We start from the raw sequence: 23,728 nt of genomic DNA, 5'->3' as shown, positions 1-23,728 counted from the left end.
TTTTGACAAATGACTGCAACTTTTGACATACGGTTTATTTGAAATAACATGAGGTTTATAACGGTAATTTGACTCGAAATACCAAGTGGAGAGTATCAAATTATTCGTAAAAAATGTTTTTTCCAAATATGTATGCTAATGAGCCACCCTCGTTCCATTTGAAAAAATTGAGATATGATTTAAAATACGATTTGGGCATTTTTTAATCGGTCAGGACTAATCACTAAAAACATTAGACGATCAAATCTATTTTTCCAAGGCTGCTTGATTAAAAATTAGTGTGTTTAACATAGCCATGGCACTTACACATAGATTGAAATTTAAAATACGATTTTTTATTAAGAGAGAATGTCAAAAGTTGACATATGATATGTCATTCTATTTAGAATGTCATTTTCTATCGAGTAAAGTAAAAGAATACTGAGGGTGCTATTTAAAAATCAAAAGTTGTAGTCATTTCCGGTGAAACAGGAAGTTATTAAAAACAAGTGAATACGTCAATCAATCTTAATTTATGACATATTCTAACATAGCAAATCTCGTTTTTTTATCTCTAAAAATAAAAGAGTTATAGGGGTGAAGCACTTTTGACATGCACCTGGTATATGTTTTCTTACATTTTCGCTTTTATCTACTATTCTACTTTTAAAAAATAATTCGGACATAATAAAATACTAATCAATAATTAGAATAAATACATCAGTCAATTGTTGGCTTTGACTGATGTCTCATTAGTTCTCGTTTCTGATATTTTTTTATTATTATTTTGTTATTTGTTATTATATTATTTTGTTAATATTATCTTCCGTATTACATAATAATTGCTGTAATTTGTTATAGGCGCTTTACACAAGTTTATAATTGACATTCTTAAAAGTTATTTTTATATCACACATGCTGTTATTTAGAATCATCTATACTAATATATAAAATCTTTAAGTGATTGACATACTGATTAATCACGCGATCCTGCTCAAACCACTCAACGTAAGAAGCTCAATTTTGGCATACAGGTTGATTCTAGGGTGTAGAGGTTCGATAAGAAGCGATTTTTCGAATTTCCAGTTCCAAGAGGGTGAAACCACCCCTCAAATATTACAATATTTTTTTATTTAAAAAACGGCCAAGTTTCCGAAAAAACACGTATATTTTATTTTGTTTTTTTACATATTTTAAGATTTTTTAAAAATGTATACAAGGTGTTTCGAAAAATCTGGTCATTGATTAATCACGATCCTGCTTAAAGCGCTTGACGTAAAAAGCTGATTTTTGGATAACAGATTGACTTTAGGGTGTAGGGGTTCGATAAGAAGGGATCTTTCGAAACTCGAATTCTAAGGGGGTGAAACTCTCCCTCAAATATTAAAATATTTTTTATTTAAAAACCGGTGAGTTTTTCGGAAAAACTCTTAAACACGTTTATTTTATTTTGTTGTTTTACATATTTTAAGATTTTTTATAAATTTATACAGGGTGTTTCATAAAATATGACCATTGAGTAATCACGATTCTGCTTAAACTGCTTGACGTTTAAAGCTGATTTTTGGCAAACGGATTGACTGTGGGATGTAGAGGTTCGATAAGGAGGGGTTTCTCGAATCTGAAATTCCAAGAGGGTGAAAACGCCTCTCAAATATTACAATATTTGTTATTTAAAAAACGGTTAGTCTTTCGGGAAAACGCTTGGGCAAGCATAATTTATTTGTTTTTTTTTACATATTTTAAAATTTTTAAAAAATCATACAGGGTGTTCCAAAAAGTTGGGTAATTTCTTAACCACGATTCTGCTTAAACTGCTTCACGTAAAAAGCTTATTTTTGGCAAACGGATTTTTCGAAAGTCAAATTCCAACTAAATGAAACTACCCCTCAAATATTACCAAGTTATATAATAATATCGCCATATTGTTTTTTCTCATGCTGACATAAATGTGAGAAAATGTTATCCACTTTGTATGTTAAAGGAAATTCTTGCTTTGCTTTATCATCACCATTACAAATGATTAATTCGACGCGAACGAAGTCGCTGGTACACGCTAGTTTTAATATATAATTAGTAAAATTCTAACAAAAATGTGAATTCTAAGCCTACTCTGATGCCATTTTCCAACATCACAACTGTATATTAGGACATAATAAGTACCTTGTCGTTTGCTTATTGGTATTCTAATCATATTACATCACTAAAATCATGAATAAGAACGGTGTTCCAAATTGTCACCTAAAGTCTATATACTTAGTCGAAAAATAAAACTGACACGAGCACGGGGGATTGAAAAATTGACAAGATAAAATGACGGTGCAGCCCGACTGTCACTGCACAAGACAAATTACGTAAATCCATTAGTGCAGGCACCGTGGATGCGGAGCATATTGGGATATTGGCAAGTTTGCTACTTTATTGCAGCGTTCCAAGTTGCAGGGTTACATTAGTTATTTGGCGTTTAACGTATTTTCTGATAATACGTGAGAAATATTTTTTTCTGGTACTATTTGAAATTATTTTTAATAAGAATAGATGTTTTCATATAAGTTCAATAGATTGTGTTCTAGAGCGCAGATTTTGATTGATGATTTTTAAGCATTTTTAGCAAGTTTATTTGACTTTTTAAAAGCTTCCTACCTTCTAGTTTCTTTCCAAATGAAAAATGGAATTCTACATTTGTCAATTTTTACAGAAGGATAAACAAAAATTTTTTAGCAAAAATTTGGACACACTATGGAATGGTTTAATATGAGGGTTGCCAACTGTCCTCTATTACAGAGGCCAGTCCTCTTTTTGATCTCACTGTGCTCTTTTCTCTCGCGTATTGAAAAAGTCCTCTTCTTTACACGCCAAACTCAAAATCTAAAAAAATATTTGTCTATATTTTTCTTTTTTTAAGAAAGTAAGAAAGACAATCAATCACATATCGTCGGCATACATTTTTGGTAAACGAGACATTTTCATCTAGGTTTCAAAAAATGTTTTACTGTCTTCTTAAATCACTCACTTAAATCGTTACTGTCTTCTTAAAAAAGTGAATATCTCCAATAAGAACGAAGTTTTGAGATGACCCAAAAAAACAAACTATCGAGAAAGAACGCACCTTGGTACACATGGAACGTGATAAATAAGGATATTTAAAGAGACTTGGCAACGCTGCCCATCAACCCTGTCTCTCGCTTCAAACACCCCATCAATAAAGATAAGTCAAACGGGCCAGCTTAGAGCGGAGAACATTAAGAAGGTGCGCCTATATACGTATACATACAAAGCAAGGCAAAAGCAACATATGTTTAATAAAAAATTGACTGGGTGCTGATCTATCATTTCGGCGCGAGAATATCTTTAGGCAATTTGCTGGAAATTTGCTTTCAAGAGGGGTGATATCGGATTGAGAAATTTAAAGGGTAGATGAGCGATCGACGTCTAATAATGTGTCAGTTTTTGTATGGCTATACGTTTTTTTGACTATATATTTATTTAATTATTTTTATCTAAATTACGACATAACATAAAGCATTACATCAGAAAAACTAAAACAAACAAAAAATCATATAGAGGAGGTTTTACCTCATCAACGTCAACGGTTTATAATACATAGATACGTATCTGCTAAAAACTAAAGTTCCTCAAAATAATTGTATTGAGGTATTTTTCTTTTTCTTTTTCTTTTTCTTTTTCTTTTTCTTTTTCTTTTTTTTTTTCTTTTTCTTTTTCTTTTTCTTTTTCTTTTTCTTTTTCTTTTTCTTTTTCTTTTTCTTTTTCTTTTTCTTTTTTTTTCTTTTCTTTTTCTTTTCCTTTTCCTTTTTCTTTTTCTTTTTCTTCGCAAAACCTTCTTCATACATTCTGAAGAACGACATTTCAGCGAATACCCTGAAGGCGTGTAATACGAACCTCGTCCATCCAGCATGTCCAAAACGACGACTAGCATGCGAGCGAGTGCCGAGTGCATGGCTAACGCAAAACGAAAACGAATCGCTATCAAAACAGCCGTAAAACGCTGAAACCGAAGCCAAAACCATCAGTTCTATATGTGTATATTGATCAGGAACGTGACTTGGAACGGATTCCGGCCGGCCAGCAACGATCTCGTCTCTTGTCTTGACGATCGCCATTTTATCGCGTCGTCTTTTGTTTCTCGATTTTTGCCAGCACCGTTTTTTTCTGTCAGCGAGCCAGCGAGCGAGGAACGGGTAGACTTGGGCCAGAGGCGTAGACGGTTTCAATTTCTTTAAAATCTTAAATAATGTCTACGGTAATCGCAAGACAATTTCCTATGCACGCGATCAACTTTGAGTGACTAGCGGTCGCGACAGCGCTGTCAGATTGTGATAGATTTATGGGATGAATCTTAATGTAAAATTGGGAAACAATATATTTATTATATCATTTTTAAAATATTTTGAAGTTTTATTTTATAATTATTATTTAATAATTATTATTGTAGTAATTAATTGATTTATTTGTTTTATAGCTTATTTTACTTATTACATATTGGTAAAAACTAGTCCACTATGAAGATTATTCTAAGCGTTATTATGGGTTATTATTATTAGCATTATAATAATTATTATTAGCGTTATAATAATTATTACTAAGCGTTATTATAAGTTATTTATTTATTGACGTACAACTTACAACATCACAAGTGGTAATAACAAGTGGGAGGGTGCCGTTAATGCACAAACTGAAAATCACAGAATTTATTAAAAACTAACGTAGAAAATAACTTTGAAAATGGTATAATGTAACGTGCTTACCAATTAAACTTACTTCTCTGACTGCAATCAAGGGTAATAAAGCATCTTTATTGTCACGTTCTCGTTCAAAATATAATCAGTGAAGCTACAAGCTCTTTGATTCGACATATTTTCAAATGCTTCGGCATATTTTCAATAGGTACACAATTTCAAGAAATGCAATACAAAAACTCGATAATTTAGTTCTTAAAAGAACTGTTTGTGCTTAAAGTTTACACACAGTACAGTTTTTAAATAAAGACTATGAAACAGACAAAAAACGAGAATTACTCACGAAGATTCAACAACAACACAATATTATACAAAATAATGACTGATATTATGATTATTGTCAAATAGTAAACAACAACGTTGCTGAACACAGTTTAAACTAATTGTTGCAACTTTAATCTATATAAAATATCTGTTTTAATCATTTGCTCTATATAAAATAAAATGAAGAGCTGCAAGATACCTTAAATTATACAACAAAATGTTTTTTAGAACACCGTGTATGAAATATATATTTTTTGTTATTATTACCAAGATTATGAAGTTTTAATATGTGACTTATTTATGAAATTCTTGCAAGCTCTGTTGATAGACCATTCAAAATTATTCTAGGTATGTTCATTTATTTTGCAAATTTAAAACTGCATTATAACAAAACAGTTATCCAAAAAAAAGCAGGTTATTTAAGAAATTATTTCCGCTGTTACAGTTTCTGTCATGAACTTTAGCTGTATGAAATGCTATTTCTATGCCTACCATGATGTGGTTTTTCTTCGTTTATACGTTAGATACGTGAAATGAGTTTAATCTATGCTCCTTCATTGACGATGTATCTTTTTGTCACTATTTTAATAGAAAATGTAATCCAATACTGGTCCGTCAGTGTAGTATCATATTTTCAATTTCCCGTTGCATTTCTAACCAGCTTAGTTTGAATCCTATAAACGCCAACCTAACATAAACACGTATTAAGAGTTATTGGACAAGGCAGACACAATATCTTAATATTTACGACTGTCGAAGTCACCAGAGGGTAACGTTGTTTAGTCGTTGTAACATATTTTTATTACTTATTGGTGATCTTTTACAGAAGATGTTTACGAGTACAAAATCATTGTTCTTAACATAAATGTTTCAAAAGTATTTTATGATTATTTATTATTTATTAGGATCAAATTATACACAGATTTTTTTAGTCTGTTACTATTGTATCTCAAATATCACTTCATACTCGTATTATGAATTTCTGTGACATTGATTTTTGTCAAGACTAATATTTTTTAAGAAATCTAATATTCCCAATCGTCATACTTGAATCAATCAAGTTAATTAATATTCCCAATCGAGTGTCCCAAATTTGAGGATAACCACACGGATCTCGGAAGCTATAAGACATACGAAAAAGGATAAAAAGGCAAAGTTTTGCAATTTTATGTCCAATAAAGTGAGAAACTTTAAAAATTAAAAAAAAATCCGAATTTTTTTACAAAAATAGTGATAGTGTTGAAGTGGCATTCATTAAAATATTTTTTAAGGGAAAACAAAACACTAATTCACTCCAGTACATTTCGACTGAACGCACATTTCGCTAACCATGTTAGCATCATAAATAGATGATTAAAACTCTGCCGATGATGCTAACATGGTTAGCGAAACGAGCGTCCAGTGCAAAAGTAAAGTGTTTTGGTGTATTGTGGTGAATTAGTGTCTTATTTTGCTATTGTAACACTAAAGGTCTCAACTCTCAACTACTGTTCTTTATAGCAAATCTTTTGTGACAAAAATAAAGAAAATAATAAATCAATCGTCCTGTGGTTACCCTGCTAGGAGTTGGTAGGAAGTTCTCCATGTCTTCAGATGAGGATGGAACATGCCATCATACATTGGTTATACTGTACAGGGTGAGTCAACGATAGAGTAAAGTCCATTATCTCATTTGTTTCGAGGTTTACAAAAAAATATTAAATATAAAAGTTATAGAGATGGTTAAGATACACATTTTAAAATTATTATACAGTATACAGGGTGATTCAAAAATGTGTGGCGAATATAACATATGTTTTTTTAAACGTAACACCCTATTTTTTATTTTATTTTTAGATTCTGCGTAAAATTCCATAACTTTTTTATGTATAATGTTATATACTTAAAATTAATAGATTTTGTTATATTTAAATTTGTTTAAACAAATGTTAGATTGCAGTGGGTTAAAAAATTGTCAATGATGGCATTGATTCTGAAGTTGGACAACTAAAATTTGGTAGGAGTATTTTATAGAGATATAGAAAAAGACCTATGTAAAGATATTTTTGTTAGATCTTACAGGGTGTTCAAAATATATTTAGGAATTTATACTACTTAAAATTAAGGAATTAAATTTTTTTTAAATGGTACACCCTTTATATTATCATCTTTTCTGATAGATTTTACCAAACTCTTCAACTTTTATTAAGAATGTCATATACCTATTTTTATTAGTTTGCGAATTATTCCATTTTTTTCTATTTTTACCCATATTTTTAATACAATTGCGCTATAACATCATAGTTGCCATGACAAAAAGTAATAATTATCACAATTTCATGTCTGTTAAGCAAGTTAAGAACAAAATTTGAATTTTAGTTTAATTTGTTGTAATAAGTATAAATGGTAGAGATAATAGTTACAGATTTTCTTGAAATGAAAGTCAATGTGATTGATATACACGGACAAGCTTAGAAAACCACATTTTTTAATTCAGTACTATATATTATATAGTACTTTGCTAACTACTATTAGGATAGATGTATGTATATTACCTAGAAAACATCTTCAGTGTGTAATGGGACGGTTTCGCGGCAGTAGTAATATTGGCTTTACCAAATGAATCATAAATCAGAATTACTACGAGAAAAAACTTTACTGTATGTCGAAGAAAATTCATATATCAGTAGTCTTCAGCAATTAGGTAATCTAGTATTACCCTAATCTGTGGCTATTCGCCCCGACGAAAAATCCCAAGTGTCATCTTTCATAATATAGAAATACACCAAGAAATTCACTACTGCGATTTAGTTTATTTGAATAAAGTTAATTAATTTTAACTAATACCAGCAATTGTAACTAATTATAAAGCTACTTGTTAAAGGTAAGTAATAAATAGTTTTGTTTTGTCATGGCAACTATGATTTTATAGGGTAATTGTATTGAAAATATGGGTAAAAATAGAAAAAATTGGAATAAATCGCAAACTATTAAAAACAGAAATATGACATACTTAATAAAAGTTGAAGAGTGTTGTCAAATCTACCAGAAAAAATGATAATATATAGGGTGTCCTATTTAAAAAATTTGAGATTTTTTAATTTTAAATAGTTGAAATTCATAAATATATTTTGAACACCCTGTATCATTTAACTAAAATATCTTTACATATATCTTTTTTTTTCATCTCTATAAAATTCTCCTACCAAATTTTGGTACTCCAACTTCAGAAACAATGGCACCACTGACAATTTTTTACCACACTGCAATTTAACATTTCTTTAAATAAATTGAAATATTACAAAAACTATTAATTTTAGGTATATAACATTATATATAAAAAAGTTATGGAATTTTACGCAGAATCTAAAAATAAAATAAAAAATAGGGTGTTGCATTTAAAAAGACATATGTTATAGCAGCCACACTTTTTTGAAGCACCTTGTATACTCTACAATAATTTTAAAATGTGTATTTTAACCATCCCTATAACTTTTATATTAAACATTTTTTTGTAAACCTTGAAACAAATGAGATAATGGACTTTACTCTATCGTTGACTCACCCTGTACAATATATATTATATTTCAAAAATTTGCCTACGGTTTAGCCCGATTCTGTCGTGTTATGCAACACCCAAAATTCCAAACACACGAGCTTTGATTAAGGCTTGATTAAGGTTTGCAGAGCTTCAGCATTTGCCATAAAACAGCGAGCGATTTGTTACAAAACCATATAAATTATATATCACTATAATCACAAAACTCAAAATTTATTTTCACATTGTAACGGAATTTTAAATTATGTCTTTATTTTCGAGAAAATTTAGTCCAAACATATAGGAATATTTTGTTGATGTTTGACCATCAAATTCTTAAAAATAAAGAAGTTGTCTGCTACAAAACGGATATAGTATAATCTTTTATCGTTAATTTCCTTTTTCGTTTGTGTAAAAATACCTAGCCAATTTTGCATAAACTGTTAAATGCTGAACGCTTATTTTGTTACGTTTTCGGACTATTGAAATGGACTCTTAACACACAAAAAATGTTGTTTATCTCGAAATAATAATTTTGGAACTTACAACATTGTTTACTTCAAGTTTTAAATTATTTTAAAAAATGTGTTCACCTTTCTCTCATAAGGAATAATTTAATAAAACTCATTATTTCCACCAAAATCACCTCCGTTTCCCACAATAAAACATCGAGATATCATCATTAGTATTAAAAATAACGTCACTAAACATCCCCCTTATTCTCGTTTACCCATCCGTCTTAATTTTAACGAAGAAGAACGCTTTTTTCCTCTCACCCCAGCCTCGGAAAACATCGTAATTAAAACCACTTGTTCATCGGCTCGCCAGCCGACCATGCAGCTCGGTTGCCGTGCCCTCATGCTCTCTGGATCCGCTTAAAAAATCTTTTGATCGAGCCATCTGGATCGGCGAGCGACGTTCATTTGTCTGCCGAGGGCCTAAAAGGGCCACTCGTCCTAACCGAGCCATTAGTCTAGGGCCAGCACGAGAGAGTCGGTCGACTCGAGGGCGAAGAAGTGGGGATATTGGCGTTTTTGAAAAATAATAATGCGTCCAATTTGGGGAAGACGGTTTTTGGTTAAACGTGGAGGCGATTTGGAGAAGACTTTTGTGATATTAATTTTATTCCTGAACATTTTTTGTCTGAATAAAAAAAAAGAAAAGCAGATTAAACGCAGCAAATAAATAGTAATTTTTTATACAAGACGATAAAATGGTATTTTATCGTTGACAGAAAAGATTAATTCAAGCGATGAAATCGCGAGTGAATTAATTTCGGGAGACGATAGTGCAATTTTATCGTACTGTATAAAACAATATTTTTTTCCATAGCGAGTTACGTTTTAAAAATATTCAGAAATTATTATTTCAAGGAATTTATTACGAGTAGAAAAAATATTGTGCTGGGTTGGCGTTGGTTTCTATGTAATTTGACAAATAAATAAAGCTGTCTCTTTAGTTGTAAGTTTTGAGTCAATATTTTTTAATTCTCTTTCGTGTCGATTGCTGATTGAATTGGAGCCAGAAATGGCTCAAAACGTAATAAGTAAATTACCAACAGATATTCAGGCTGAGGCGACAAATGCCATATCCAAACTACTTCCATTTAAATCCCGAATAATTTATGAAAAGGAATACAAAATTTTTCAAAAATGGAAGCAATTAAAAACCGTGAGAGAAGAAATAAAGTTTTTAACCTATCTTCGCTGTTAAAGTATCATTTAATCTACCCTTGCGGTTAAAGTACTATTTTATCTACTATTTTTGATAGATATAGGTAAGGCAATTTTAACAGTTGCTATGGAAAAAAGTCATTTTTTGAAAGCTGACTTAAGAAGAACTTAAATTTTTCAAAATGATTTGAATAACTACTAAGTGGCTTAAATATGGTTATCTTGATTTAAGTCTTTACAGTAGAGGGAGAACGGGGTTTCTGCATCAGGAGGATCAGGAGGATCAGAGGATCAGGCGCTCTGCACATGCGCAAATCAGGTAAGAACAGTTAAAATAGGCTAATAAACAAGAATAAACAGGTTTGAACCGCTTTAAACCGCTTTTGAACAGCTTTGAACGGCTTTTTAGCGTAAAACAACAGACCTGTTTACTGTACATCTGCTGGATCTTTGTCTATGAAAGGAATGCGGACAAAAAACATTTAAATAAACGGCAATATATTTTATACGTCGATTTGACGACTGCGTCACCGCAAATCGCTCCGTCCACTCATTTTATTGGCTATTTGCAAATTTGTTGAATTTTTATTGATGGGACGCGTCGTCTATTTTTTTACGAAAAACAATGAGAGAATATCGTTTCCCCTCTCACGGATACCCCGTAGCTACAGAACGGACAGACGTACTATAGTTTTTGTTCAAACCCGTTCAAAGCTGTTCAAAAGCGGTTTAAAGCGGTTCAAACCTGTTTATTCTTGTTTATTAGCCTATTTTAACTGTTCTTACCTGATTTGCGCATGCGCAGTGCACATGATCCTCTGATCCTCCTGATCCTCCTGATGCAGAAACCCCCTTCTCCCTCTACTCTTTACAAAAATGGCATGACTTGAAATAAAAGAAAAAATGATTTAAGTCGTACACTTAAGATTTAAATCATTTGAACAATATGCTGAATTGGACTTAAGACTTAAAAAGTCTTTTTAAAACTGACTAGTTGCAGCTCTGCAATACAAAACGAATGCGATCTCTGATGTACTTGTGATGCATTATCAATTTTTCACAAGGACACCTAATTCATTTTATGTTAAATATCGGGGGAATCACACAAGAACTTTAGATTGATTCTTCTTCTTACAGTGCCATGCTTTATACGGAGCGTAGCCGAACTCTCGCATGTACTTGTGATGTGTCATAAATTTTCCACATGGACACCGAATTAATTTTCTCTGGAATCTTGGAAAATTCACCGAATCCGGAACGTAGGTAGTTTCGGTTTCGGCCATAGTTTCAGTCGGATTGCAGCCGAAACCGAAATTAAGCCGAAACCCTATATTTTTGCCGAAACTTAAACCGGAATTTCGGTCGGACACTACAGATTATAAGTAGTTGTTTTCAACCATGTGCTTGTAATATGTCATCAATTTTTCACAAGTACATCGGACGCATCTTTTCCAGAATCTCGAAAAATTTAATATAAATTATAGTTAGATTTCTATTCTCCATGGCCTCTGATGTTGATAGAAATCAAGTTATCACAATTAACAAATTTGTTAGAATCCATTCCACTTAGAATCAAATTAGAATTCCTTGTATTTTCTCCCCTATTTGAAATAAATCAGACCCCAATCTTCCAAGCCAGGAAAAAATTAAAAAACTTTTATCAATTTCCGAACGTTTTTCCCCCACTACTCCCATTAAACTCTCTTCTCGTGTCCCAAGCAGAACGTCCCCAAACTTCCAAATTACCGTTCATAAATTTAAAACAAAGCCAGAGCGCCATGAAAGAATCTCTTTTGAATATGTTATAAGGGCCCCGGGTTCACCCCCGACGAACATTTTTGACACCGCACCCTTCAAATCACAAAAAATAAATCGTAAATGATTTTGGATCGCGTTGGGCGACAGCTGTGAGCCAAGGAGCGGGAGTTTTTACATTTTAAATGATCATTCGGCATTGATTAGAAATAATGCGGAAATACTCGAATAGAGTTTTCTACAATAACACTTTAATTTGTCATCGTTCATTGGTTTTATTATTGCGCGATTATTGCTTTGTTTTTTGGTTATTTGTGTAGGGGGCGCGCTCGTTTTGGCTCGATTACAAGTAGGCCGTTGGATTATGTTTTTTCTTTTTGTGTGTTTTGTTTCTTTTATTTCATTCTCATCTCGTAGAAGCAGATGTTATAGATGGTGAGACTCATATATGGTGAGGTCTATTATTTTATTTGAAGCACTCTCGGAGTTCAATGTGTATAAAATATAAATAAATTAATTATTATTATTAAATTTAATAATTAAAAGATAATTAAATTAATCATTTGAAAAAACTTAAAATTTTTTAAAGCTTTTTATGAAGCTTATTGTCAAATACAATACGTGATACTAACATATAATTCTATATTTTTGCCAAACTAGATTATTAGAGCATAATAAATTTTATACGTCTCCATAGTTTGATATGACAAAAAATATTTTTTGGAAGTCAGTTTCAAAAAAATATTTTTTTTCCTCAAAAAGTATGCGCGGTGGCTTTAGGTAGAAGGGCTATTTTACGAAAAAAAAAATCGTTGTTGGCTGAGTTGGAAAATATTTATACTAAAATTTATGTAGGGATGGGAGTAGTTTTCACCCTTTCACCCATACTTTTCCTTGATTTTTTGAAAGTCAAATGTTAAAGCACTTAGTAAAACATATAGACACCCAAAATCTCATTCAAATCGGAATAACGGTTCTTAAAATATCTGAAAAAATGTGTTTATTTTTTTAAAGTTTTTTAAGAAAGCACTTTTGTATAGAGGTAAATTGAGTCCAATGTACTTATTTTGATACCAAGAATACGTAGTAATTCTATGTCCACGGAATATTGGACACCCTGTATATTTAAAATTGATAAATTTATTTTTTTTGTATTTTGTATATTAGGTTTTATCTATCGTTTTTTATTTATTTTCATAGACGAGTAAACCAGCTTGAAAAAATAATTATTCTCATTCCCACAACTTCCGGATATTCCAAAAAATAAAAATATAACCTTTCACTCTATACAATACCCTCCTAATTTCTTCTTATTGTCACCGCTAATCATATGTAAGAAAACGTTAGTTTTTTTTGTACTACCGGCCCAAAAATTATAAAAACTACCTGTTCCCAAACCCCTTCCCTTTTTATCCATTCTGATCAATAAACCCGTCTTACCTGCCATCAAGTTAAATTACACAAAAAAGGGTTTTAACCCCTTAAAGGGCGGTTTCATAGCGGTTAATTCCGTATTTCGTACAAGTTTAAAAGGATTTTCTGACTAGAAAAGGGTAAAATAACCACTTTTTAACCCTTGAACCCGGCTCTTCCAGTTTTTTTCGGTCGTCTGTGCTGATGACCGTGCGAAATTTGGGTTTTACAGCGATTTTCACATGTTGTTTTCGAAAAATTGTCAATTTGAAGAGGGCCAGATAAGGTTTTCTTGGGTAAAGGTGTGAAATCTAACGGTTCGGGAATAGTTTGCAGAATGATATAGCGGTTTTTAACAATCAGATAAATGATGAGATTGTTAAAGGGCTGAAAAATTGTTTTTTTTTTCATGTCATATTTTTTCTTGTACATTATGTTTGACTAAAATTTTCTCATTTAGTATCATCATCGCATATACAGTATGTCCCCGGATTATCTTTACAAGAGGAAAAACTTTTTTATTATTGGCGTTTTGAGAAAAATGAATTCTTCATAAAAAATTTTGCTTGTTCTAAAATGGTTAGTCCCATTTATACTTTTTCAAATTACCATGCCGATTTCGAGAAAATTACAAAAAACATGAAAATATTGTTTAATTTTTTCAGTCAATAAAAATCAATTATCTTTAATTGATTGTTATCATAGATTGTTACTAATGGAATTTTAATAACATCATTATTTTTTCCTGTTTTAAATTGTTAAAGAACATCAAAATTTACAAAATTTATTTAGTTAAAGGCTACGGAAAGGGTGATAATAGCTATCGGAAAATGGGATACTTTAACAACAGCAAAAAATATTTGACTTTGATCAAAATCAATAATATTTATCTATCAAAGAATGAAATCAAAATGCTGTTGCCATAGAAACATCTTTTGATATTTAAGACGTTAAACACCAATTTGAATTTGAATCTTTACAATCACGGTAATATAACTTTTCTTCTTTATATTGTTTAAAATAGATTCTCAAACGACGTTTCCCGAATCCGTTTCCCAAGCCATCCATAAAACTGCTCCACAACGGACCGCCATCCTTTTTTATCCTGACGTTTTAAAAGGATTTCCGCCGCGTCCACATATATAAATCCAACAAAGGCCCGTCGGGATATAGATGGTCATACATGTCTTATCTAAATGCGTTTTAAAGTCGGGGCCATTGCATTTAAATTCGGTCATTTCGTTTGTCGGGCGGCGAACGGCACACAGCGCCATATCTCACGAAGATGGCTATCGGACATGGGCCTTTAAACAGAAAGAACGAAGGTGTGGAACATTAGCTGTTTTATGGGGTAGTTCGCAATGAAAGGAGTCTAGGAAATCGGTTTTCCTTGGTGTAGTCCCAAGTGAAATTATAAATCCCAAGTAACAAAGTTCCGACTTCCGACTAGTTTTGACTACGCGCAACGTTGAAATTGGTACTTTTCCCTGCCCTATGCATAACCAAACTTCAAATGACGTAGCCAAAACGTCGCTACGACGCACTGTGGAAAGACCCAATATAAAATGTTGGACATTGACTTAAAAATAAAATTTTAAATTAAATAATTTTGGTAGAAGATTTGAATTACTTAAAGTCCAGACCGTTATATTTTATCCAACTCAAAAAAATATTTTTAATTATATATCTGTTTGAAAAGTTTCAAATGAAGATATTACACTGACTTAATTATGGTATTCATTTCTTGTGAAACAACCTAGTTTTATAAAAACTGGCAAAGACATTAATAATTTTTTTTAACTATACATATTAGTGCAAACGATTGTTTTCACTTTAAAATAAAAGATATATATAGTCACAAAAGTTTGGGAGAACAATTGTATATAAGAGACACATAAACATTTTTTTGCTGCTAAATACTATATTTAGTAGCAAAAAAATGTGTATGTAGAAAAATAAAAAAATGGCCAAAGTTGGCCAAGACTTTATATATATCACAAGGTAGATTAAGCCTTTCTAATAACGAAACTAATTTAACATCTTGCCCCAGCTTGCCCCCCTCTAAAAATTTCCATTTAATATATTACTAATACATGCTATACTAAAATCAAAAACCTTTTCAATTCCAATAAATTAATTTAAAATTTTTAGAGTCAAATTATCTTTATTTTTTTATAAATTTATTAATATTTAATTATTAATTGGATAAATACAAAATGACGCTAAAATCAAAAACAGATACAGGGTGCTACAAATATATGGAAAACTTATAAACTATTGGAAAAAGAAAGAGGATTAAAGTGCAGTGTTGAGGTTTCTTGTTTGTAATAAAAATATTCTAGTGCGTTGATTTACTGTTATATTCTTTGCTTATAATAAAGTTATTGTACAGAGTGTCCCACTAAGAATAGCTCTCGGCTATATCTCGGAAAGTCTTAGCCGTGAGGCTTGCCGAAAAAATATTCATAACTAAAGAGACCATGAGAAAACGCTGGAAATTATTTTCAAATTTGTAGAGTAGTTTTTACACAACTTTGCCTAGACTTAATAAATAATAGCTTCATAATCTTCAGTAAATTCTGAATATTTTTGTTAGAACCATTTTCCCCTATCTGCCAAAATAAAGTGGTGGGGAAGGTTAGATCTCTTTTTATTTAAGTATTAATAATTCCGGACTGGATGGACGGAATCCAACTAACGGGGGCTCGTTTAAAAGACCGTTTCTTGCTCTATATTATACCATATAAACAATAATAGTAAGCTTTTGAACGTAGATGCTAGGGGGCGCTGTCTTACAAATTAACAAACATTGCGCGTTTTTTCAAAAAAAAAAATGCGATGGTATATGTCATTTTAGCTGATAGTAAAGAGTAATGAAAGCTTAAAAAGTCAGTAAAAACCGCATCTTGATATCTTCTTTCAAATCGAAGATATTAGCAAAGTTATATTAAATAGGAAAATATATGTAAGCCCTTAATTACCATATTTTTATAACACGGTATCAGTAGTCTTAGATTTCAGTGGTAAAATCTAAAGCTATTTCTTTTAAAAGGATCAAAACTAAAACATTCCACGACAGTTTGGCAAAGTTTATAAGCATTTAAAACTTGTAAGATTTTTCCAAAACATACTATATTTTTAGGTCACCCTGTAGATGGTTTGTAACGAGCCAACCACTTTCTTTCATTAAAGTTTAAAATTGTTCTGTTTATACATTATTACGGTATATAAAAATCATTTTTTCGTCTTTTGGATTAAAAGTGTTGAGAAGAAAACCTCATGTCCAACAGCTCCCATAAGCTCGTTCCACTGTGCGACGTTGCACTTAAACAGTTGTATATTTTGACCCTTAACAACGTTGGTAAACGTTGTAGGGCACAACGTTGTTAGAAGTGGGGTTTTATACCGTTGTCATTACGTCGCCAGAAGGCATGTTTATTGTACTACAGAATAACAAACGTAATACAACGTTGTGCAACGTACTTTTAAATTACGAGTGTAAGTACATACTAACTACAACGTAATACAACGTTTCATTAAACGACCCAAAGCAACTTCAAAATTATAACCAATTACTACGTTGGATTACGGCGACGAGCGCGACGATATCGATTTTTGTTGTGGAAGCGGAACTATCTAAACCTAACCTCAAAAAATGATGTACTGTACTGTCACAGAGCAATTGGTTAGGTATTTTTTCTGTGGTACTTACTGTGTAAAGCGAAAAGAAGATGTATAGGAAAAAAGTATATAAATACTGTACAACTTTTTATAGGAAAGGAAAAAGTATTTAGAAGAAAGTAAGCGAGCAAGTCAGTGTCCGAAAAATGAAGTGGAAATAACGAGTTTAGGTTCGTCATCCACATCCTCGCAATGTGCTACAAGTGGTAGCTTATCATCAATGGATACTATAGAAATAAATAACAGTGCACCTGAAGCCCATACAACAGAGGAATACTGTGAGAATAATGATCCTCCAGAAGAGCAGTCAACTGAAATTCATCCTGACGTCCTTTCGACCAAAAAATAAAAACATTCAAGTCAGTGGAGTGTACAAAATAATATATCCCATTCAGCTGTAAATTAGCTTTTAAAAGGATTATCATCTTGTGCAACAATACTTCCTGTACAGCTTTTTTAACAATAAATAAATAGAAATACTGATCTAATGTCAGCGATCTTATTAACGAGTATGTGACCACCACCACCAAAGGATGACCCAGCTTTCTTCTTTTTTTTATTTTTCTTTGGTAGAAAAGAGCACTGGAAGAAGGCATTTTCTTATTTACCTCCTAGATGTCGGTAGGGTTCAGAGGTCCTATTTCGTCGAAGCAGGTGTCAATTTCTGAACCAAAGGTTGGCATAGGTGAGCTAAAGGTGGGTTATCGCACCTTATGCACTATATTGGTATTTTAAAGGTTGCCTTAGGCAACTCCGCCATTTTAATACGATTTATTTTTTCGTGCGGTGTGGACGAATCGAATAAAATATCAGAAACCACAAAATACTGCGAATTTCGTTAAAAAAACTGTATCTGTTAGGGTTGTAAACTAATTTTCCTGATAGATTTCGTATATTTGTCTCAAACTTAAACAAAAAAAAGTTAGGTTAACCAAGTAAACTATAATTTTAAAATTAAAACTAGGAAATAAAAAAGGGGTTTTGCCATATTTCGAAGTATCATGGTCACTTTCAACAGTAAACTAATCTTTGTTGATGAATTTCAATTGCCGACATCTCAAAACTTTGCAGATTTGTCGAAGTTAAATTCACCTAGTTATTTCTTAATGGAGCATAATATATTCCATTTCTAATTCATACATCATTCATTTTGGTTTTCCCATGGTTGAATATAGTAATATTTGACGAGGAATATTTTTAACTCTAACCCCAAAATATCGCGAATCGGCGTGAAAAACAACTTTTAGCACACGACGTACAACGTCGCCAACGTTGGCGACGTTGTAGCGACCCTAAAAACATCCACCATTTTGGTGCAAATATGGGTCGCTTAGACGTCGCTTCGACGTTGTCCGGCAACGTTGGGTTGCTCCTGGCGACGTTGTGATTACGTTGAACAACGTAATTTTGCTACTTGGGAAGGCAAATAATTTATTTTAAATCTTTCTTCATTGTTTTCAAGTCAACTGTTGTAATTGTATACGTATACTGTTTGACTATTCGCCTCATATTTTCTGATGTTTCTTTTCATTTTTTTTATTGGAATCATTGGAATCGTAAAGAGAAAGAGAGCATCTTCCTCTGGCTGACGTATCAATAAGTTCTAATTCGATAAATGACATAAATGAAGGATGGTTACTAGGACTGGTTCAAAATGCATTTTTTCATAACATAATAGTGTATATTTATTTATTAGGAGTATGACACTTTTTGTGGCGAAGCTGTACGTTTGAGTAGAGGCACAAAAAGTCATTTTTATTCCGAATAGAACATGTTATTTTGTTTCAAACGTCCCAAATAATTTTTTAAACAATACATATAAATATTTAAAAGTAATACTTTCTAAATAATTATATATCGAGAAACTATGGTTACGCTCGTTGAATTTGACACATGTCAGTTTAATAATATATTTTCGTACTTTTGTGCTTAGGCCTAAAAGTGCTTATCAGTATAGTTTTATGCCTAGGCGTTAAAATTACATTTTTTATATTGTCAGAAACGTCGCAAAAATTTTGAAAAAAAATGTATACACTGCTCCAATATCTCTTTTTAAATCCACTAAGCAATCAAAATAAACAAAGCGTATTAGTCTTTATCGATCGGTCCATCGATCACTAAAGATGAGATTGAAAAATCCATACTTAATTCGAAAAATAACAAAGCGGCTGGCCCAGATGAAATTCCTGCAGAAATCCTTAAGTTGCTAGATGAAAGAGGCATTGCAGTATTACATAAAGTATTCAATATTATATATGAGACCAGGTCACTACCCCAAACAGTGGTTGCATTCTACTTTTATACCCCTGCCTAAGAAGACCAATGCCAAAAAGTGTGAAGATCACAGACTTATCAGCCTGATGAGCCATACGCTAAAAATATTTCTGAAAATAATACACCAGAGAATTTACAAAAAATGTGAAAGGGACATAAGCGATTCGCAAATGGGGTTCAGACAAGGGTTAAGGCACCAGGGAAGCGATAGTTGCAACACAGGTGCTTGTCCAGAACTGCTACGATCAGAGAAAGGATGTTTGCCTGTGTTTCATAGAGTACGAAAAGGCATTCGATCGCGTACAGCACCACAAATTAATGCAGCTCCTGAAAAGACTTTATATAGATCATGAAGACATCCAATGCATTGAGAAGTTATACTGGAACCAAACAGCACAAATAAAATTGTCCAATACCATGTCCAATTCCATACAAGTTAGATTGTGACAGAGTTGCGTGCTATCTTCACTCCTATTTAATTTATACTCAGAAGCTATTTTCCAAGAGGCTCTGGAGGACGTGGAAATGAGAGTCAAAGCTAATGGAGTGTGGATTAATAATATCCGCTATGCCGACGAGACGGTCTTAATTGCAGACAATATACACGACCTACAACAACTGAAACAACTCAACATCAACATTTAACTCAAGGCTTATAGAAAGAGTAGATAAATTTAAGTACTTGGGCATCTGGCTCTCCGAAGATTGGACATCAGACAAGGAAATTAAATGTCGCATCAAACAAGCTCGGCAAATATTCTTGAGGTTTCGAAAAGTACTTGTGTGTTCTGATTTTGACCTTAGCCTTAGATTAAGATTCATAAAGTGTTATGTGTGGTCGGTGCTTCTTTATGGTATGGAAGGTTGGACATTCAAAGCAGCTACCATCAACAAATTGGAGGCTTTCGAGACGTGGCTATATCGCAGAATCCTGAAGATACCTTGGACGATTAGATTGACAAATGAAGAAATTCTCAGACGTGTTGACAAAGAGCGTGAATTGTTTGAATTGATTAAAAAGAAAAAATAAACGCATACCTGGGGGCACATAATGCGAAACCCCAAATATCAATTCTTGCATTTGTTGATCGAAGGCAAGATCGAAGGCCGGAGGGGTATCGGAAGGAAGAAAATGTCTTGGCTGAGGAATATTAGACAGTGGATAGGGCTACACGATGTTCAGTCGTTAATACACACCGTCCGGAACATTGGTTGAATTTAAAGACTTCGATTTGGTTAGAAAATTACGTAGTTTTTAAATTTATTACGTAGTTTTTAAATTTATTGTACATCGGATGTACGATGTTTATGGTTAGTGTCATTTTATATTTTCATTTCCATAACGATTTCGCTGTTTTACTTATAGTCTAAGAGCTAGTAACGTTTTCGAGAGAAAATTCTAAGAAAAATGCTTCTTTAATATATCTTTTGTTATGCTCTCCTGAACAGAGTGAGGGCCATCTGGCTGCGGATAGACGTTGTAGACTACTGCGGATCATATCTGTATTCAACATCTGTTCACTATTGCGCATCACAAATTCGCCCTGTATTTCAGAAACTAAGGAGGCTAGGACAAACTTATGTGTAGCATATTTAGTTTCATGAAAAAGTAGCAAAGTAATGTGAAAATCGCATCATTGTATCTCTCTAACGAGAAATCCCATAAAACACATGAAAATTGGATACCCTGTACAGATGTGATGCGCACTAGTGAACCGCAGTAGTCTACTAGCAGCCAGTCGGCCGGCACTTTGGTCAGGAGGGCATAGCAAAAGATATATTAAAGAACCAGCTTTCTTAAAATTCTTGTTTCCCCAACGTTGGTAGCTCTTGTACTATTATATTTTTATAAAGGTTAGATTAAATTTGTCAAAAAAGTGGCAGAACATCCGTTATCGTACGATCTTTCTCGGTTGACGGGCTGGAGTAAAAAATTTACGGATGAAAAGTGGCGCAAAAACGCTATGCCCAATCAAAGCGCCGTCGGGCCATCGTATCAACGGATAAAGCAAGGCGCCCATTGAGTCGAATCGGATCGGATCGGCACGGAACAGTCCTGTCGGAATGATTTGAAATACGTAGAAATAGATTGATATCCGCGCACTGCTACAGTCCCGCTCGGCAACGTCCATCGGTTGGCTTCGGAATCAGTCTTTTTTGGTAGAGAGGGCAAACAATTCCAAAGGTCCGATCAGTTTTCTCGTTGTGTTTGATGTAAACAGTGTGTACTACCTTGTAGTTGATTATTTTGTGTGCTCTTTATTGTTTACAATGGATGGAGAACTTTTAATTGATACTGTTAGAGAATATGCACACCTCTATGATCAAGCTAGTAAATATTACCATAACAGTTCACGAAAGGAAAATGCTTGGGAAGTAGAAGATGAAGAGCTCATATTATATAAATTATTAAGTATTGATTATAAGATTCTAATCCGAACTAAAATAAACTACACGCCACGAAAATTATATTTCGACTGATAAACTGAAGCATACCGATTTGGTGAGCGGGTTTTGGACGTTTTCGGACTGAGCGATGCTGTGCCGATACGATCCGATCCGATTCAATGAGCGCCCTGCTTAACGGATACATGAAAATCAAGCTTAAAATTATCTATACATATTCTGCAACATTTTCGTATAAATTAAACCAAAATAAAATGTTTTTTTCAATGTTCATAAACGCACCGTAGAGATAAATAACGAAAATTTAATTTGAACGGCAGCGTAAAAAAGTAAATATTAAGCTAATATCGGATACGACTTTTGAATAATTGAAGCCCGGCATACAAGAGGCGTATTGTGGCCGGGCCCCATATTGATTGGATGCCTCCCCCGCGGCACTTTATAGATGGTTGGCGAACATAAACAAACGAAAAATAAAAACAAAGCGATGCCCAGGTTTAACACAGTAAAAAAATACTGGTTTATATTTAGTTTAGTTGTTCTGTTTATACACACAGGGTGGCGCACTTCATTCGCCCCGGTTGATTATACGAAAACGAAAACATGTAGAAACAATTTCTTTTATGGGTATATGTGGGGAGTTAATGTGCACAATTTAAAATTATTTCGAAATATACAGGGTGTCTCAGAACTAAGATCCATACCAAAGTTATATTTTTTCTTATGGAACACCCGGTATTTTATTTCATTTTTTGGATTCTTGGGCCCAAAAAAAGGCATTTATAATAAATGCCTTTTTTAATAACAAATATGGTTAATAAATTAATATGGGGTTAAATATGTTTAAAATCATTGGTTTTTGAGATATTTAAAGATATTTAAATATGCATGCTACAAGAGAATTGATTATCAACACCCTGTAGATTACTTTTCAGAATTAATTCTTGTGCTGAGTTTAAAGGTAAAGAAATAAACTTTACTGAAAAATGTTATTGTTTCCTTAAATTTATACAGGGGTACCAAAAATTAGTGATTTATTTTAAGGATTTATTTTACATAAAAACTTTGTTATTTCAAATGGAACACCCTGTGTTTTTTTAAACAAATTAAAGCAGATTCAAATGCTCTTTCAAACTATATTAGAGTTTCCTATACCTATCTATCTCAGATTTTGAATAAAAAGCGATTTTTAAATAAAATGGCAATCAAGATGGCTGGTATCGCCATGGCAATTTTCTAGTGAGAGTCAGTAACTATTTTCGTTATTATTTATATATTATAACATTATTATTTAAACAGTTTACTAAAATTTACCCACAATAGTTTAATAAGTAAGTATTCTTTATTTTATGAAGAAAAATAAAGCCATATTTGCTGGTGGAACGAATGGATATGTTACTAGTGATTTTATTTTGTGAGAAAAATTATTTATTGGCCTTAAGAGCTAATGCTCAAAGATATCCGAATAGGAATCTTCCTGATAAGCGTTCCTTTGAAAAACTACTTGTCCTATTTCTATTTCGCAGAATTGGTAGTGTAGTTTATAAAAAAACTATTAGGCAGAAACCTGTCGTTGGAAGTAGAGAAATTGAATTTGCCGTAATTGGCTCTTTTATAAAAAAAATCATATATCTCCAATCTACAAGTTATCGTAAAAATCGTAAAATAAAACAAAGAACTACTTCTTCGTTTTTCTTGATAGAATAATAAATACATATTAATAAATATTATTTATTAAACTATTGTAGGTCAATTAAATAAACTGGTATAGATTTAAATAAAGTCTATAAAAACTAATGTCGATTTTGAAAATAGTTACTAACTGTCACTAGAAAACTGCCATGGCGATACCAGCCATCTTGATTGCTATTTTATTTAAAAATCGCTTTTTATTCAAGATCTGAGATAGATAGGTATAGGAAACCCTAATATAGTTTGAAAGAGCATTTGAGTCTGCTTCGATCTATTTAAGAAAATACAGGGTTATGCATTTGAAATAACAGAGTTTT

General features: G+C 32.4%; 1 protein-coding gene across 2 annotated transcripts in view; it reads left to right on the top strand.

Annotated features, from left to right (window-relative positions):
• The window catches only part of LOC115884211 (histone-lysine N-methyltransferase PRDM16-like), a 208,202-nt gene that overhangs the window by 79,277 nt on the left and 105,197 nt on the right, over positions 1-23,728 (top strand). The window lies entirely within an intron of this gene.

This window comes from Sitophilus oryzae, unplaced genomic scaffold (assembly GCF_002938485.1).
Source record: "Sitophilus oryzae breed Bouriz unplaced genomic scaffold, Soryzae_2.0 scaffold_213_pilon_pilon, whole genome shotgun sequence".
Lineage (NCBI taxonomy): Eukaryota > Metazoa > Arthropoda > Insecta > Coleoptera > Curculionidae > Sitophilus > Sitophilus oryzae.
The sequence above is the reverse complement of the archived record's forward strand: the minus strand, read 5'-3'. Positions and strand labels throughout refer to the sequence as shown.